This window comes from Pinus tabuliformis, chromosome 8, assembly GCF_031772625.1.
Source record: "Pinus tabuliformis cultivar Carrire ecotype Pingquan chromosome 8, CPIR1, whole genome shotgun sequence".
Taxonomy (NCBI): domain Eukaryota; kingdom Viridiplantae; phylum Streptophyta; class Pinopsida; order Pinales; family Pinaceae; genus Pinus; species Pinus tabuliformis.
In genome coordinates this window covers 1,913,062,993-1,913,082,160 of record NC_142294.1, presented here as the reverse complement: position 1 = coordinate 1,913,082,160, position 19,168 = coordinate 1,913,062,993, and the positions used below count along the sequence as shown (strand labels likewise).

The window sequence follows — 19,168 nt, the reverse complement described above, 5'->3', positions numbered from 1 at the left end:
ATCAGAGCATTGCAGATCACAGGAGAGCTGAAGGCACCAGTTGAATCAGAGCATTTGCAACAAAGAAGGGTTGACACAGAGGGACTGCGTCATTAGTTCGAGCCAGAGAGAGGCCAACGCAAAGGCTGAGGAGGGCAGAAGAGGCTCACGAAGAGCCACACAGAGACTAGGAGGGTTGACGCAGTTGGCTAGTGGAGCAATTCAGCCAGTGCTGGGATTGCACAGAGCCTAGAGGCTTAGTCCTTCAGTTGCTAGGGCATAGGAAGCTGTGGGTAGATTGCGGGGAGTGAAGCTGGTGGGGTGTTGTTGTTGCTGAGACAGAACAGTACCTAACGGGGCAAAACCAAGGTAGAGGGAGTCGCTACCTAGGTGGATTTCTAGCCAAGGAATCCATATCAGTGTTGCAGGAGCATAGGAGATCAAAGAGGTGCGATTCATTGGTTGGCAGGAGGATTTCCAGGAGGGAAATCGAGACTCAGAGGGAGTCTAGCAGAGAACTTCCAGGCGGGAAGTAGAGACTCAGAGGGAGTCGAAGAGAGAACTTCCAGAGGGAAGTAGAGACTTGGAGGAGTCGAAAAGAAGAGCAGAGAGATGGCCATGAATGGACTGAGGGATCAGGACAGGTTGGACGGGGCATCCAACTTTGTCATCTGGAAAGCCAGGATCCTATTTGTTCTAGATAGACATCGCATCAAGGCCTTCGCCTTGAGAACCGTGGTTATCCTAGTTGACCCAACTGAAAATGAAAGGTATGGAGATGCAATAGCCAAGGCGAAATGCATAATCCTTGATGGGGTCAAGGATCATGTGGTCTAGCATATTGCCGAGAAGGAGACGACAAAGGAAATGTGGGACACCTTGAAGACATTGTATCAGCACACTTCTGTGCAGAGGAAGATGTTAGTGGAGAATCAGCTGCGGTCATACCAGATGCAGAAGGGGGAGTAGATAGATCACTTCCACAGTAGGTTGAAGGAGCTCCGGGACCAATTGACTTCCATAGAGGCCACGCCGTTTCAGGAGTTGATGGTGAGGACCGCTGTAAACGTAGTCTCCGAGGAGTGGGAGATATTTGTCCAGAGTATTCTGGCACAACGAATCTTCTAGATTGGGAAGAATTGTGGGCGGCTCTTCGCCAAGAAAAGATCAGACGGATGACCAAGACGAGAAGTAGCAGCAAAGGAGCTAGGTCAAGACAAAGGAGGAAGAGGATGCAACTCTGGCATCTGTGGGGAAGCAGGAGAAGACGAAGAAAAAGGAGCTCTCCAAGATAAAGTGCTTCAACTGTGGGGAACTGGGCCATTATGCGAACCAGTGTCCGAGGAAGAAGAGTAAGGGAGAGGCGCCTGACTCTAAGGCAGCGCCAACGAAGGCGGAAAAGGAGGTAGAGGAAGATGACGATTGTGCCATGAGTGCTCATGTAGCTCTAGAGAAGAGGTGGGGAGACATCGAGGTGTAGTCAGAAAGAGTACAGGCGATGAGGGGCATGATCCTTGAGGTACCCAAACTCTTGGATTATACTTGGCTACAGGAGCCCCGAAGTGAGAGTAGAAGGATGGTGGATGTCGATAGAAACAGATGCAGATGAAGCGGTAGAGAGTGCTAGAACTGCAGATGTCCTTGGCAGTGCAGAGTGGCTTGCAGCAGTGGGAGAGGCACAGAGGAGGTTGCAGCAGTGCATAATGGCACATAGAGGTTTGCAGCGGTCCAAGAGGCAAGGAGTTGTTGCAGCAGTGCAGAGGAAGTAGAGGGAGCACAATATAGCAGCAGAGAGAGCTTCAGCATCAGGAGTGTTTCTAACCTGACAGGGATGTCAGTAGTTGGGTGGATCAATTACTTACTTCTCAGTAACTGAGTTCCAGTGCAATAGCAGTAGCAGTAGCACAATGCAGCACGATGAGAGGGGGTTGCAGTGCAGATGCAATGTTGGGAGAAAAGACTAGCAGCAGCACAAATGTAGAGGAGTTTCCGTACGGATGTAGCAATGGTAGTGACAAAGCCATGGGCAGCAGTACAGGATGCAGCAGTGCATAGGATGTTGGGTGGGGAGGCCTAGCATCAACACAGGTACTGGTGTAGTATAATCAGAGTGACGCTCAGTGTGGAGTATTACTAGAGCACAGTCCTTGCTAAGAGAGAGTGTTGATTTGGGGTAGCATCGGATGTGCTTTAGCCATGAAAATTGGTAGAGAGACTAAAGCACATGAGGTCTCCAAGACCCAGAAATGGTTTGGGCATATTTTACCCGGTTAAGGAGATTTAAAATAATTAATATTTTTAATGGAGTTCCTAAGTCTAAACTTAGGAAAAATAAAATATTAATGGGTATTAATATAAAACTTGGTTAGAAGGTTCTAAATGACATGGATAAAGCCAAATCTAATCTTAGACATTGATTAGAGATGTAATCTTGGCCTTTGAAGGACCAATAGGAAAAGTATAAGAGGAGGCTTGAGGGTCAGTTGGAGAATACACCAGAGTGATCAGTCATTCGATTTTCTAGAGTGCGGTTTGCTAAGAGAAATTGAATCAGTGATCATTTTGGAGCGAGGGGCAATGAGTACGAGGTAGAGATAGTGTCGGAAGACCAGCACAGAGGCAAACAGGTAGACACAGAGCTAGAGGGAGCCATGCAGAGGCTAGCAGGGACTGCGCAGAGGCCAAAAGGGCCTGCGTCATCCATGCAGAGGCTACAGGAGTGACCCAGAGGGTCAGAGAGGCTGCGCAGAGCCTTAGAAGGCTGACGCAGAGGGTTTCAGGCTGGCGTAGAAGCCAGGAGGGCGGATGCTGAGCTTCAGATTACGCTGGAGAGGGTTTCGTGGGGCAGACTTTCCAAATATCTGCTTCCGAATAGAGAGGAATTACTGCCAGATTATTTTCTCTGTCGGGTGAGTCAGTTTGGCACCAAATTGAACTTAGAAAGATTGCATAATAATATAACTCTCAGGATTGTTGCACCGGTTTTCCCAAGTTGGGTTTTTCTGGGGACGATTGTTCAAAAATAACGGTGTCACTTGTGTGTTTGTCTATTTCTTTCAAATGTTGATCTGTAGATGGGTGAGACTGTATTGTGTTTATTTCAGTGTTTATATGGTTAAATTGCTTGTTAGTAATTAAACAAGTAGGCGAAATAAACTAGAGAATACAAATAAAATTTCTAACGGGTAATACTTAGAAATTTCAGCAAAGGTTTCTTCAGGAGTCATACCTTCTAGAACTCAATGAGGACTTCGATTTTGAATGTACATAGTTGTCTGTGATGCATCGCCCCATAAGAAAAATGGCAAGTGCAAATCATGCATCATGGCCTTGACAAATTGTTCAATGGATTTGTGCTTTCATTCTGCTACACCTTTTTGTTGTGGATTATAGGGAATGATTAGTCCCCTCTTCATCCCATCCTGCTTGTGCAAGCAACAAGCTCCTTTGAGGTGTATTCTCCTCCATTGTCAAATCTCAGTATTTTGATCTTTTTACCTATCAAGTTTTCTACTTCAGTTTTGAATTCTTGGAACTTGTTGAATACCTCGTCTTTTGTCTTCAAGAGATATATCCGTGTCTTATGGGAGAATTCATCAATAAATGTCATGTAGTACAATGAAAAACTAAGCGATTTTACAGGCATTGGACCACATACATTAGAATGAAGCAAGTTCAAAGCTTCCTTAGATTTGTTGTCATTGTTTGGAAATGGTTCCTTAATGTTCTTCCCAAGAGCACAACCTTTGCATACACCATCCTTCTTTATCTGTATTTGAGGAACCCCTAACACTATTTCACTTAATTCAGGCAATGCTGTAACATGAAGACGTCCATACCTTCAGTGCCATAGCTCACTTGGATCTATTTCGTCATGTACTAACGCTTGATCTGCTTGACTTACAATTCTGCTTGACTTAGAATGAAGCAAGTTCAAAGCTTCCTTAGATTTGTTGTCATTGTTTGGAAATGGTTCCTTAATGTTCTTCCCAAGAGCACAACCTTTGCATACACCATCCTTCTTTATCTGTATTTGAGGAACCCCTAACACTATTTCACTTAATTCAAGCAATGCTGTAACATGAAGACGTCCATACCTTCAGTGCCATAGCTCACTTGGATCTATTTCGTCATGTACTAACGCTTGATCTGCTTGACTTACAATTCTATATAGTCTTCCATCACAAATCCCAATAACCCTAGCATCATCTATACTAGAGCCCTTTGACCACACAAGTACTTTGCCATCCACAAAAGAAACCCTATCTCGTTTATCATCTAAACAAGAAACAAAGGCAAGATTCTTTTTCAAATTTGGTACATTGTTGAGATGAACATTGCTACCATATTCCAACTTTATAGATGCCTTTCCATCTCCTTCGACTACATAGTTGTTATTGTCTCCCAATTCAACTCTTTAAGACAACTTGTATTTTGTCATGCTTGAAGGATTCACACGCTCTCCAGTCATGTGTCTTGATGCTCCACTATCTACCAGCCACATGTCATCATCATCTGCAAAGGAACCTGTCAAAGTAGAATAGTAGAAGAAATCTTTTTCACCTTTGGACTTCTTTAGATTTTCATTTTCTTCAACTTTTGTTGCAGAAACATGTTGTTTCCCTTTCCTTTTCTTGTTAATCATATTAGGACAATCTCTCTTGAAATGCCCATATTCTTGACAACCATAACATTGTATCTTTGATAAGCCTTTCTTCTTCAAAGAAGAAGATACCTTTCTTGACTTTTTATTTTGAGGTCCAAACATCTTCTTTCCCTTGCTCTTGAAGCGCGCTGCAAGGGCTTGAACTTCTTCATCTTGACGATGTCTAGTCATCAATCTTGCTTCTTCTTGAGCACATGATGTTCATAATTGCTCAAATGAAGGAGCTTCTTTCCAACTACTAATGCCAATGCATCCATGATCTAGGGAGACCATTGAGCATTGTACTCACAAGTTCTTGATCGAGAATTGATTCTACAATATCTTGAATTTGATCTCTGATTTGTGAAATCATCACGAAGTATGAAGCTACTGTGTCATCATCAGTCATCTTTGTATTTCAGAGCTCATTCTTTAAACTCATGGACTGATCAACATTCTTGATAGTGTAGAGATTTATTAGGGCATCATACATCTTCTTGGAGGTATCATGCTTTGCAATGTAGGGAATGATATGATCTCTACTGGAGTCCACTATTAGACTCATGGCAGTTATGTCATCCTCAAACTTTTCTTTTCCAGGTGCATCAGACAGTTCAATAGTCTTTCCCGTCACAATATCTAACACTTTGATTTCGTCAAGAATAAATCTATTCTGACTTTCCAAGCTCTGAAGTTTGATGCTCCCTCTAGCTTGTTTTTAGATTTCATGGATGAAGCCATAGATACCAATGTAAAAGAAAGATTTTAATAAAATGCTCTCTCGTCACCAAAGCTCTGATACCATGTTGATTTTCTAGTGTAATTAGGGTTAGCACAATATTTACGAAATTATGATAGTTACTTTTGATGTAGATCTTCTTTTAACTTGTTCCAATATATCATTCAACAATTATGCTTCAGAAATTCCATAATAAAGAACAATAGAACAATAGAGATCACAATGCATGAAAGAGAGACAAGATTTGCCCTGGGAAAACCCACTATGGCAAAAAAAACCCAACAACCTTTTCAATAGAGAAATTCTTCTTGTTCAATGAGAGACACACCTAGACCTATGTGTATTTTTTTGTAGCATAATATGTGTTCTAGTCTTAAAATTTTGTGGAGACGCTAGAATACATGATATCTCCAAAACCCATAAATCGTTTTTGGAAATTCCACCTAGAGATGATTTAATTAAAATAATTAATCATTTTTTTAATGCTTCCTAAGTCTAAACTTAGGAAATATGATTAATTAAAGGGTACTAATTAAGTCATGGTGAGGATCTTTTAGAAGAAGACATGGATCGAGTTATAGTTACTCTTAGCCATCAATTATGTTTTAATATTGGCTGTTGATGTGTCAATGAGAGATTATAAGAAGAAACTCGATGGGGCTTGGAGAACACACACCAGGAGCTACTCAGTTGCCTAGGCAGATCGATTTTCTCAGTGGTTGAAGTTCAACAGAGGAGATAGATTTAGAGGGTGAGTTGTAGGGGAGAGAGAGAGGGTATCAACAATGATCCGGGAAGTGAAGATCGAGTTCTGGAAGAGACAAGAGGAAGAGAGACACATTCTACTAGAGCTCTGCGCAGAGGGTGACGCAGAAACCCAGCATATGGATAGAGGGTTCATCTCGGGGTCAGGGAGTCTTTGTGGAGAGTAACAAATTTGTCACTAAATTTCTCCTAGCATTTTTCCTTTGTTCTGATGTTCAAATTCTTGTACTTGACTTTCTGTTGAAGAATTAATAAAGAAACCCTCATCTGCTGCACCGGTTTTCCAAAGTTGGGTTTTTCCGGGGACAATTGTCCAAAAATAACTGTGTCAATATTTTTATGTGTGTGCTAGAATTTCTCTAATTTTCCAACATTCATTTTTCACAGTATTTGTTTTGTGAAGGTTGCAGCGTATATATTTCAATATTTGTCGTAGGACACTGTAAATAGTTTGTTTAATTAATTTAACAAATAGAAGAAATATCATCAGTTGCCGCAGTAGGATTCCAGGTTTTAGAAGTTTCACATGGTATCAGAGCTTAGCTTGGAAGCCAAAGAGCTCAGTAGTAGAAGGGAAAAGGAATTTCAAAGCTCTGCATAGACAGCAGTTTGAAATCCTTTAAGGCAGTGCAGTTCCTTTAGCCAGGAAGGTCATTTTTTTTTAGGAAAATTTATTTCTCTTAGAGAGTTGACAGAGAATAAATTTTACAGATCAAAGATTACCATAGGCAAAGGGAGACATAGTATTTTCCTTAATAGAGTTTAGGCTTCTGTGATCCATATCAATTTAGAGAGAGAATCTTCGGCGAAAATCACATGGAAAATCATTTGTCGACGCGTTTCGAACCAACAAGTGTGGTTCATCATCAGGACAAGTTGAAGAAATAGATCCAGCTGAGCAAGTTAAATAGGCAGAGCAGAGACTTTTGACTAACGGCTAGTTTGACTCAAGGATCGGGTTAAAAAATATTTTATTAGAATTAGGACCAAAATATAAATTGAAGGGTAATTTAGTTTACAAATTTTAATAAAAATTAGTTAAATAATGGACCCTAAAAGCAATATATATAACATAATATTATTTAAAATATTAAAATTATAAGATAATAAAAGATCTAACAAAGGTCAAAAGGGGGAAGGTTAGTTAAAATTAATCAAAATAAAACAAGTAAATAAAAATAAATTAAAATTAAAAATTATAAAACATTAAAAATTATAAAGTATTTTCCTTGCAGAGCAGATCTTCAGCTGGGACGCAGTTATTTTGCAGTAGTTTGCTGGTACAGAATAACATCAGGAAGGAAAGAAGAAATAAAATCATGGAGAGAATCAACTGTCAGGAAGCCTCAGAATTATCTTCCAGGTTGGAGGATGAGTTTGCGTACTTGTCAAGTTTAGTGTCATCTGGTGTCTGGTATATTGATAGTGGAGCTTCAACTCATATGACAGGCGTTAGAGAATATTTCTCTAGCTATCAGGAGGAGCAGATGGACTTCCAGATCACTATGGATAACAAAACCAATGTTGCACGAAGCGGGAGCGAAGCGGAAGCGCGAAGCGGAAGCGCGGAGCGCGGAAGCGTCATTTTCCAAAAATCTAGGGAGCGAAGCGTCCGCGGAAGCGTCTGCTATATATATATATTTTTTTATATTTTTTTGCATTTATACTCAAAACAAACATCCCAAATACCAAATTAATTGTAGAAGACATGAAAACATGCATATTTTTGCATAAATCAAGATAGATATGGCATCCATGATTCCATTGTAGTTACTAGTATGTACAACAATCATCTATATTCTAGCTATTACAAACATACATCAAATTTTTAAGCATATTATAAAACATAAAACATTTAAGCATATTATAAAACATAAAACATAGAGCATATTATGATTTATCTAGCAAGTGAGCAACTGTCAACATTTGTCATGTCCAAAATTCAAATAATAATGTTTACAAAATATGTCACTTGGTCACCGCCAAGCCAAAAAGGTTCAAAATTCAAATTCACAAGTCTACAAGTCTAATGAGTAATCTATGACAAAAAGAAGTAGATTGTGAATATATCTACTAATCTCTCCTCCTTCCACCACGAATAGAACGTGATGGCGGGCCTCCACGTGGTGGCAATGAAGAAGATGGTCCCTGTGTAAGTCGTGGCACTGGAACTGATGAAGAAGAACCTCCTCTAGTAGAAACCAAGGGACCAGATGGGGGTGGGGGTGGTGGCATATCAACACCCGTGTCATCATCCTAGAATCGCTCAAAAAATTCATGCAAAAAAAAAACACTAGTTAACAAAAAAATTAAAAACATGAATTCTTTATAAGGGAAAATTGGAAAATTCATACCACAATGGACATACCTGGATAAGAGAATCCTCTAATTGCTCTAGTCGCAACACTCCATCCTCCAAATTGGGCTCCTCTGGATTCTTGTCCCAAGTCAACAAGTCTTTATTAGACTTTGCATCTTCACAGTAATGGGACAACAATCGCAAGTTGTAATGAACATAAACCAAGCTCTCTGCCCGGTCTAAATTCAACCTGTTCCTTTTAACACTGTGGATGAAAGAATAAGAGCTCCAACACCTCTCTGCAGAAGAAGTGTTTACCACCTGTGATAGCACCCGCAATGCCAAACTCTGTAGAAGTGGAGTAGGCCCTCCATGCATGTTCCACCACTCAAGAGCAGAAAAATTCTCTCGATCTTGAATTGCATGCATGCTCGAAAATGGACCAGTGCTGCTCGTATAGTTGCTCACGTGTCTCCGTACCAATGCAGCCTCCTCCTCATCAGGGATTAATCTACTCAATGCAGCCATATATTTTTCGTGAACCTCTTTATCTTGGTGTGGTTTTCTCCTGACTCCCCCCCAGGTGCTGGTTTTGAAAGCCATGATGGATGATAGTATTTAGGTGTCAAAACATATGCTAATGCATGCAATGGAACATTTAGCATATCCCATCGTTTTACCACCTCTTCACGAATATAATTGTACAAGGTGGTATCTCTAGGCTCAACAATGTCTTTAATCTGCCCCAACATGCTATCCATTTGCTCATACACCTCCCCAATTACTGGTCGATCTGAATCTGCAAACTTGATCATGTAATAAATTGGTTTGGTGAATTGCAAAACATATTTAACCTGTGACCAAAAGTAACTGTCAAGAACAGTGTCCTTGACTTCATTAGCACCATCTGTGTCATTGTTAATTTCATCCCATGTTTCAGCACACACCAGATTAGTTAAAGCTTGTCTCACCTTCACTAGCCGCCTAAAGGTGAGGTAATAACTAGCAAATCTTGTCTTTGCAATTTTAAGCAATTGCAACTTGGAGTAAGTGCCATAGAAGTAGTTTACCCTTGTATGCCCTGTGATGAATTTAATGAGCTGCTTCCCTTTCCTGTAAACCTCAGCAATCCACCCACATTCTTTGTGTTTCACAATATCATGCATCAAAAGGTTCAATGTGTGAACCAGGCACCCAGACCAAAAGATGTGTGGATGAGTACGCTCAATAATTTTTCCTGCTAACTTACAATTTGCTGCATTATCTGTGATCACTTGAACCACATTATTCGGACCAACATCTTTGATTGATTTCAATAGGAGATCTGCAATGTTTGGTGCAGTTGCACTGATGGAGGAGGAGTCATGAGATGCAATAAATACTGCACCACTAGAAGAAACACCAAGAACATTTATCAAATGTTGGTTTCTAATATTTGTCCACCCATCTGATACAATGGATACCCCAGAATCCACCCACTCATGTGTAAAACGTGTCAAAGCTCTTTGAACCTTAGCTTTTTCTCTTTCTAATAACACTGTTCTAGCTTTCTCATAGTTGGGGGCCTTGTATCCTTTTGGGGCTTCATTGATGGCCTTTACCATTTCATGCCAATAGGGAGAGCGAAGCACATTGAATGGTACACCGCAAGCACAAAGAAAACGGACTATCTTTCCATCCACATCATCCCTCCCAGTAACATTAAGGAAATCCCCTATTGTTTTTCTACCTCCAGAGGTTGCAAAAGTACCATGAGGAGATGGGCAACTACCAAATTTAGAGGTTGCACTTGATTCAGAATGAGTTTTTTGTTTCTTGTTTTTTCCTTGTGCAGCCATCTCTAATTTGATGTATTTTTGTCTTTGTTCACTTGAAATGTTTGGGCAAATGGTTACCCCCACGGAACCCTTTTTTTCATCACTGTCTAGCACCCCACAAAGATGCCTCCTCAGACGGGTATATGAACCCGTATATGGTTTTCCTCCATGACAACCATGAGGGCACATCCATTTGTAAGATCCACCACCCTTTCCCCCTTCAAGTTTGGTCACAAAGGTCCACAAGGGATTTGATGTACCTTTCCCATCTTGTGCTTCAGTGTCCTCTTCAAGTTCATCCCCTTCCTCTTCAAACCCTTCCTCCTCATCATACATTGGGTCACTACTATTAGGACCAAGTTCATCCCCTTCCTCTTCCCCTCTATTCCTCACCCTTGCCATCATTAAAACCAAGAGTGGAATGATACATAGAAGCCAAAAGAACACCATCTTGGAATATGGATATAGGTGGTGGACAACCTGTAAATAAAGGAGCAAGTAGAAACAATGGGAAAGAGTAGGAGAGGGAGGAGAAAAATACAATTTTTTTTTCAAAAAAACAAGGGAGTTTGGGGTTTGAACTTACCTCTTTAGCTCTTGTAGATGAAGTCCTCCAAGCTCTTGCTCCAAGCTCCTCCTCCTTCTCCTAGCTCCTCCTTCTTCACTCCTCCAAGCTCTCCTCTCTTCTCCTCTCCTTTCCTCTCTTCTCTTCTCCTCTCCTCTCTTCTCTTCTCCAACTCTCATAAACTCAAAGTGAGAAAATGAGAAGAGAATGGGGGCTTTATTCTTTTCTAAAGTCACCCTAGACTCACCCTAAACTCACCTAACCCACCCCCTCATGCTAGTTAAGTTACATGTTAAAACAAATTTAAAAAAAATAAATTAAAAATCCGCTGCCGCGGGGTTGCATCCGGAAGCGCCTGGGTGGCGTGCGGGTGGCGTGCGGTTCCGGGCCGGAAGCGTGGCGCCACCCCGTGCCCGAACCGCCCTCCGATCCGCGGTTCCGGGCGGCCGCAACCCAAAATGCCAGGAATCGCATTTTTTAAACGGATCCGCGCCACCTCCTCCTCCGATCCGCGCTTCCAACTTGGATTCCGGGACGCTTCGCTCCGATCCGCGGTTCCGGGTTTGGATCCGGCGGGGGGGGGGGCGATTCCTGCATCACTGAACAAAACTAAATGTACTCTGGTAGGGAGAGGCACCATAGAATTTCAAACAGAAACAGGAACTAGCACCAGTGCTACTAATGTACTGCATGTGCCAGGATTGGGTATGAACCTAATTTCAGTGTCCCAGTTGCAGGACAAGGGGTACGATGTACACTTCGTGGGGAAGAAAGTGTATGTCAAACACTCTAGCTGGAAGAAGGCGAGACAGATTGGAGCTCGGAGCAACAAGTTATATGGGATGCAACTCGATTCTCCAATGTCACTGATAGGCAATGATAATAGCAGTGGGAAGGAGCAGAATGAACTATGGCACAAGAGGATGGGACATTTACACCATGGAGTACTTAGGATGCTCATAGAAATTGTAACAAGAGTTCTAGTGCTTAGCACAAAGCACGGTGATGTGTGTAGAGGATGCGTACTTGGGAAGTACGCAAAGGCAACATTTCCTAGAAGTGACAGTAGAGCAAATGGCGCATTGGGATTGATACTCTCAGATATTTGTGGTCCTATGTCCCACTAGAGCTCTTAGCAGTGGCAAATATTTTGACATCTTTATTGATGATCATTCCAGGAAGACCTAGATCTATTTCTTAAAGACCAAAGATGAGGTCTTTGATCGGTTCAGAGAGTTCAAGGCTCTCGTACAGAATGCGACAGGGAAAAAGATCAAGGTTCTACGTTTAGATAATGGTGGAGAATACACAAATAAAGACTTCACATACTTCTGCACAAAAGAAGGCATCAAAAGAGAATGGATAGCTCCATATAATCCTTAGCAGAATGGAGTAGTGAAGCGAAAGAACAGAACAATAGTTGGGGCTGTAAATGCTATGATGTATGACCAGGATTTGCATAGATTTTTATGGGCAGAGGCATGCAACACAATGGTGTACATTCAAAACAAAACACCTCATAGGGCATTGGGGAAGAAAACGCCAGAGGGGGTCTTCACAGAAAAGAAGCCCGAAGTAAGTCATTTGAGGATATTCCGGAGTGTGGCTTGTGAAAATTCCTCAACAGGAACCCCTACTGCAGCAAATGATATTACTCCTATTTGTTAAATTCCTTTAAACAAATTACTTGCGGTTTCCTACGATAAATATCGTAATACATACACTGCAGCCTTCACTTAATTAAATATTATGTGGAAACAAGATACCGAGCAAGAAAGAAAATATAACACAATGGACAAATGTCCCCGGAAAACCCAATGAGAGAAAACCAGTACAACAACTCTGAGGGTTTATTATTATTAAGCAGTAGTTCTGAATACAACTCTGGATGCCCTTCTGGCAATCCAATTACAGAGAAAAAGACACTAGTAGAAAACTTAGTGAGATTACCTCACTTCATTTGGCAAATCACTCATATCTGGCAGTTGAACTGACTATCCCCGACTACAACTGCGCTGCCCCTTTGTAGTAACTGTGTGGGCCGGCATTGAGCTCTCTAACGCTCTGCGTCAGCTCTCCGCTGGGTCTCCCTACCTCCTGGAGCTCTGACGTCAACCCTTCCCGACTGATTCGGCAGCTCCCTGGCAATTTTGGATTTCTGCTAGAAGGCAGCTCTGCATCTGCGCTTGCCCTTCTGGCTCTATGTTAAGCATTGCGTCGACCCTCCTGGCCCAGCGCTAGTCCTCCCTGGGTCTGCACTGCCTCCACTGGTGTTTCTCTGCCTCTCTGTTGAGGATTGAGGGTCTTGGAGAAGATACTCCAACCCCAACTATCCTTGCCCCTCTATTGCAAGAAATCTCCTTGTTGTCGCACAGATTGTCACGACAACGCTCAGACCGGGGGCTGTCACCCTGATCCCCGATCTCTCCGTTTAAGCCTGTCTCCCGCGGCTAAGGGGGGTAGACCCTATGAGATGATGAAATCCAACTGTGAACCAGTTGGTTTGCGAGACACGAAGGAGTAAGCACTAAATAGATTTTATTGAGTTAACAGACCAGTGCCTTGTGGTGTTTAATGTTTAAACGATTAATTATCAGATGTTGAGGAAAGATGAACCCATCAAAAATCATTTACCATTAGATAACTCAAGCAAATGCAAGACATCTGATAAACACACAATGCTTTTATAGTGATCCAGCGATTAAAACTCAATAACGATATTTCAGCAATTAAAATTTCGAAAGATAAATGCTTTAAACAACCACATCAAGTGCTAACCAGATATTACATTCAGGATCATTCAAGCATAAAAGATGATAAACATTAATTCCACATCAAAATTTTAGCCTCAGCAGAAAGAAGAAAAAAAAAATAAATAAAAGATAAAAAAACGTGATAAATCCCCGAGCCAAGACTGTATCTGGCAAAATATTTCCAAAAATGATTTTATGATTTTTTCAAAGAAAACTAAAGACTAAATAAAAAATCCAAACTCTAGGAAAAAGGAACTTTTTATATCTTTTTATATTTTATATATATATATTTTTTTATTGATTTTCAAATATATATATATATATATATATATTTTTAAAACTGCTAAAGTCTAACTTTAAACAAAAATAAATCTAAATTCAAAACTAAACTAACATCATCTATATCCAATGGTCCTAAGTCAAAACTAAAAATCAAAATCTAATAACATATTTATTTTTGTGAATTTTTTAACTTATTAAGAAATGAAACTAAAACCAAACGGATTTTTTTTTTTTTTTTTTTTTTTTTTTTTTTTTTACAAAAAATGTCTAAAGCTCTAAATAAAATTTAAAACTAAATCTAAATGTAACTTTTGTAAAATTTTAAAACTAAAGAAAAAGAAAGGGGAATTGAAATTTCTTTTTTATTTTTTTTATAATTTTTTATGAATTTTAATTTTTTAACTCAAAATAAAACAAAGCTTTTAAAGAAAAAAAATGAAAATCTAATCTAATCTAATAAAAATCAAATCTAAACTAACATGAAACTGAAGCTTAAAATAAACAAAGCTAATTTGAATTTTAAGCTAAAAAAAATCTAATTAACTTTAAAATTTAAAACTAAAAATAATCTAAGATTTTAAATCTATTTAAAAAAAAAAGAAAAACAAATTTAAAGCTCTAATGAAATCCTGAAATAAATCAAAACCATGAAGTAAAATTGATTGTCGACTTTATCAAATCCTAGAACATGAAAACTGAAATCTAAGTGAGCAAAAACGTGACTTAAACTACAGCAGTAAGAGAACTAACGCTAAATTTCTAAACCCCAAAACTTACGACTCATAAAAAAATTCGAACTGGTTACAGCGGCTGCAAGTTTGTACACAGGAAAACGTGCCGACGGATTGAACCACGCATGGGAGGAAGAAAGCTCCACAGCTGGCTGAGCAGGAACGAGGGACAGAACGACAATGCTTGGGAATATTGTGTGTAACAGCGTTGCTTTGATGACCGCAGAGAAAAATGTATGCGTGAGGGCCACGTTTTGTAACTGCGCGTTTTCTTTCCTCTCCCCTTTTTTTTTGTGTGCTTGCAGTTTCTCACAGGTTTCCAAGGATGCGTGGAGCTCGGATGGCAGAAAGAGATGGGTATGTGAGGGAAACTAAAAGGAGGATTAGTAGGTTGATGCAGCAGCGGAAGAGAAGCTCGAGTATTCGAGCTATGGGTTAGAAGAAAATGCACGCTGGGGAAGAGAAACGTAGTGGATTTGGGCAACGTCAAGAGGTTTGAAAAAATGGACTGGCGAGGATGATGGCAGCAAAGTGAAAACGTGGAGAATCTTTTTTTTTTTGTGATAAGGAGGGACTGCAAACGGTGATGGAGGAAGGGAAGATCTGAGGGGCGGAAAACTGCAGCAGAAAATGGAAAACACAGGTTAGAAAAAGCAGATTTACATGCTATCGTTTTGCATGGAGGAGTTTGCAGCTGCGGGTTTGATTCTGAATAACCAACAAAGTGGAGATGGAACGGATTGCTCAGAAAAACCACTGAATCTCTCCACAAAACCTGCACCTGTGACCTGAAAACAATGAAACAAGCAACCAGAACCTGAAAACAATAAAAATAAATAAAACCCTAAGAGCCAGAAAAATTATTTACAGTTTTGTGACTCTGCAACAGCGAGATTTGTCAGTAACTCTCCATAATATTTTTAGAACTTCAGATTTTTATGAAATGCTTTAGAAATCTCTCATGCAAATCAGAAAACAAACTAAATGATTAACCCCGCATCAAAACTAGTTGGGCTTTGTAAGAAATGCTTGCGGGAGTTGGCTGGTTCAGCCGAGAACTTCCCCAAATGCCCACTAGTCTTCTTCAATAAGGGTTTCCTACACAGCTCATTTCAACCGTCAATAAAGAGAGAAAAAACAATACTAGATCTCAACAGCAATGGAGATACCTGCCATTACTTCAGAAAACCTAATACCATTCAAACCCTAGCAAGTGAACAAGATACCTGTGCTCAACAATACTCTTCAATAAGCTGTTACTAATGGCTGAAAATTAAAATATGCAGAAAATAAAATAGCTCACAACACTTCCAGAGAGTAACACCAGCAAGATTTCAACCCCAAAGTCTTTCTTTATTAGCACCAGAAAAAGTTTACAAGAGAGCTTCTTCAGCACAAGACTCACAGATCCAATGATCTCAAATGACCCCTAGCACCCTATTTAAAGGAAAAATTCCCAACAGCTAGTTCGAGTGATCCACGTCAAAATGATCTCGACCGTCGATGAGGATCAAGATATCTCTTGATCTCATCCGTCGAATTTTTAATGTATTAAAAAATTGAAATTCTGCATTTATTTACTCAAAATATTATTATTTTATTATTTTTAGGTTTTTTACTTTATTTTATTATTATTTTTTTTAATTTATTTTTAAATGCATCCTCGAACTTAGCTTTTGGGAAAATCACCTAGGACCTAGAACTTAGGACTTATGGGGGGATTAAAACATTTCTTAACCCTCAAGACACTTTACATCATGACTTTTACAACTTTACATCCCAAGGGGGGAAAACCCATTTGACATAGACCCTCATAAACCACCCAGTTCTGCGACACAACTATAATCTAGTAGATTAACACACTAGGATTCTCCTAAGTTTCTAATGACAAAATCCATTCCGGCTTTGGGGTTAGGCTGAAGGAAAACTCTGCCGATCAAGGATCGATGAGACGAAAAACCTTCTGGAACATAGATTATCACTTAGAAAATTAGGTCCACCTAGGCAATTTACATACATGACTCAACTCTGCTAAGATTATTTACAATTAAATATGCAGACTGGGTTTACAACATAAATTGATCAAGCTGTCGATGACTGTCGAATGGCACGGACATGTCGATCAAGCGCTATCCCTTTTTTGCGAAGAAAAGGGGGTGTACTGCTGGGAAGTTGACACGTAGTGGTCAACATCTAGCTCCACTTGGGGACACGTTGCTGCACTGTAGGAATGTGAGAATCCAGAATCTGCACCCATGCAACACACAACAAAACATAAGTAGCGTCCATCCAAAAAATCATCATATAACGTTAAGCACAGGAAAAATATAAGCTCTTCATTTATTAACTATCTAGTAACATGAAAAGTAAATCTTAATCCTAAAACAGAAATGAAAATGCTGAAAAAACAAGGAGTAAGGTTAGAAATACAGGTGATGCCCCATGGCATCAGATGTGTTCAATATAGTGTATACTGAGCATTTGCCTGCTTTCAGGCAAATCTGTTGGCTGCTTGTCGGATGTGCCATGTCCAATTCTACATATGGTAGGACTTTTTCCTATCCGAAAATCAAGCTGCTCGCGGCCGTCTGATGCATCAAATCTTTTTCTCATTCTCTTTCTTTTGCACTTTTTCTTCCTGGCAGGTTGCATCACTGATGACATGGAACTTTCTGCTTCAAAGTTATCAGATGAAGTATGTAAGATATGCGTGACATGTCTTTCTTTATCCTGCATCTGATCTTTATCATTTTTAATTCTATCTGGATCACCTTCAATTAACCACCTTTCAATCGAACCAATGACCTCCTCATAGTAAGATGGAGCTTGTTGCAGCGGATGAGAAGGCTCTTGATCTATTGATTCTTCCTGGTTTCCTTCATCTTCTGACTGCTGTTGAAATTTCTGAAATTGTATTTTAATGGCGTCTATCTGACTAGAGTGTTCAACCCTTATAGCACTGATTTCCCTGGCATGGTCTTCTTCCATGGTCATCAAGCAATGCTGCATAGAGTTTATCTCTTTCTTATGATTTGCTTGCATGGTCGTCATATTTTCCTCTAAGCCTGACATCTTGCTTTGCATAAAACTAATTTCTATGTCATGATTAATCTTCATGGCTTCAATTTCCTTACTATGTTGATTTTGCATGATCTCCATCTCCCTATTACGCTTTTCCAGGTGAGTGCATAAAGTTCTCACATCATTGGCATAATTAGTTTGATTTATCTCCATATTTCTTACCAGTAGCAATAGATCTTGTATAATTTGCTTATGATCTTCCTTTTCATTGTCAACACTACTATGATCTGCGATGGTACAAGTGGATGGCACATTCTGATATGAAGAATTGTCTTGGACAGCTGGACCTTTTACAAGATTACTTTCATTTTGTTGCACAATTTTAGGGGCACAAGGCGAGCTATCTGGATCACCATATCTATCTTTAAAAGCATCGACAATGTCTTGCAAAGAAATGAAGGAATCTTCAGAACAACTATTAAACCAGTTCAAAGCATCACCCTTTAAAGAATGGACAAATAGACGCATCTTGACATCTTCATGATTATATTGAGGAAGTCTACAATATATGATCATTACACAAGTAAACCTGTTTAAATGTTGTCTAACAATGACCGAATCACCACCTGAGAACTTAAATAATTTAGAAATGGCCTCTTTCGGAAAATCATGGAGATTATCAATAAAATGACATGGTTTAAATCAGTGTTGATAATATCGGTATCGGGAAAATATCGGCGAGGGTCCGGAAAATATCTTATCGGAAATATCGGCGAAAATATCGGCAAAATATCGGCAAATATCGGCAAGCATAAAAAATGCATAATATATTCATTTTTTTCAGATTTCTAAACATATAAAGCAATAACAACATGAAATAAACACATTGGCACATAAATATGAAGAAAACACTGATATATATGATGTCAAATAGAAATGATACATCAAACTTCAAAGGCGATACCAAATCCTGCTGATCCCTGATAGTGATAAATTGATAATTGTCCAATCAAGGACTCAAACAAAATTAAAATAACATCACATATCCTGCTGATCCCTGATAGTGATAATTGTCCAATCAAGGACTCAAACAAAACAACATCACATATATAAAAGTTTAAAAGTATTTCATCATCATCAGTTATAAACTTATATGTAGCAAAAGTTGCAAAACAAATAAAACTAGCAGCTATCTATCTGAGACCATTGGCCTCTCCCTAGCAGCTTTCTTTCTGTCTTGTTCAGCAATTGCTTCACGAGCTTTTTGTATAACCTCTGCACTAGAAACCATACAAGGCATCACATCTGGTGCATCATATGCAGAGAGTTTAGCCAGATGGTATTTCAATCGTGTAATCCCTCCTGACATCTTGGTCCCACACAAGTTGCATGATATAAGTGCCTGATTTGCCCCACCAACAGCCTCCCCATACTCCCAAAATGGGTCCAAAGCTTTTGGCATATTTGACATTTGTACTTGTAGTGAACTAATTCAAACCTAGGGCACAAAAAAAACAAAAAATTGGCATTAAATGAGTATAACTATACAGTGCCCAACAAACACTCAAGAAA

The 19,168-nt window shown here is 39.7% G+C and overlaps 1 protein-coding gene across 1 annotated transcript in view; it reads left to right on the top strand.

Annotated features, from left to right (window-relative positions):
- Positions 1-19,168, top strand: part of NUDT3 (nudix hydrolase homolog 3) — a 587,520-nt gene that overhangs the window by 383,754 nt on the left and 184,598 nt on the right. The window lies entirely within an intron of this gene.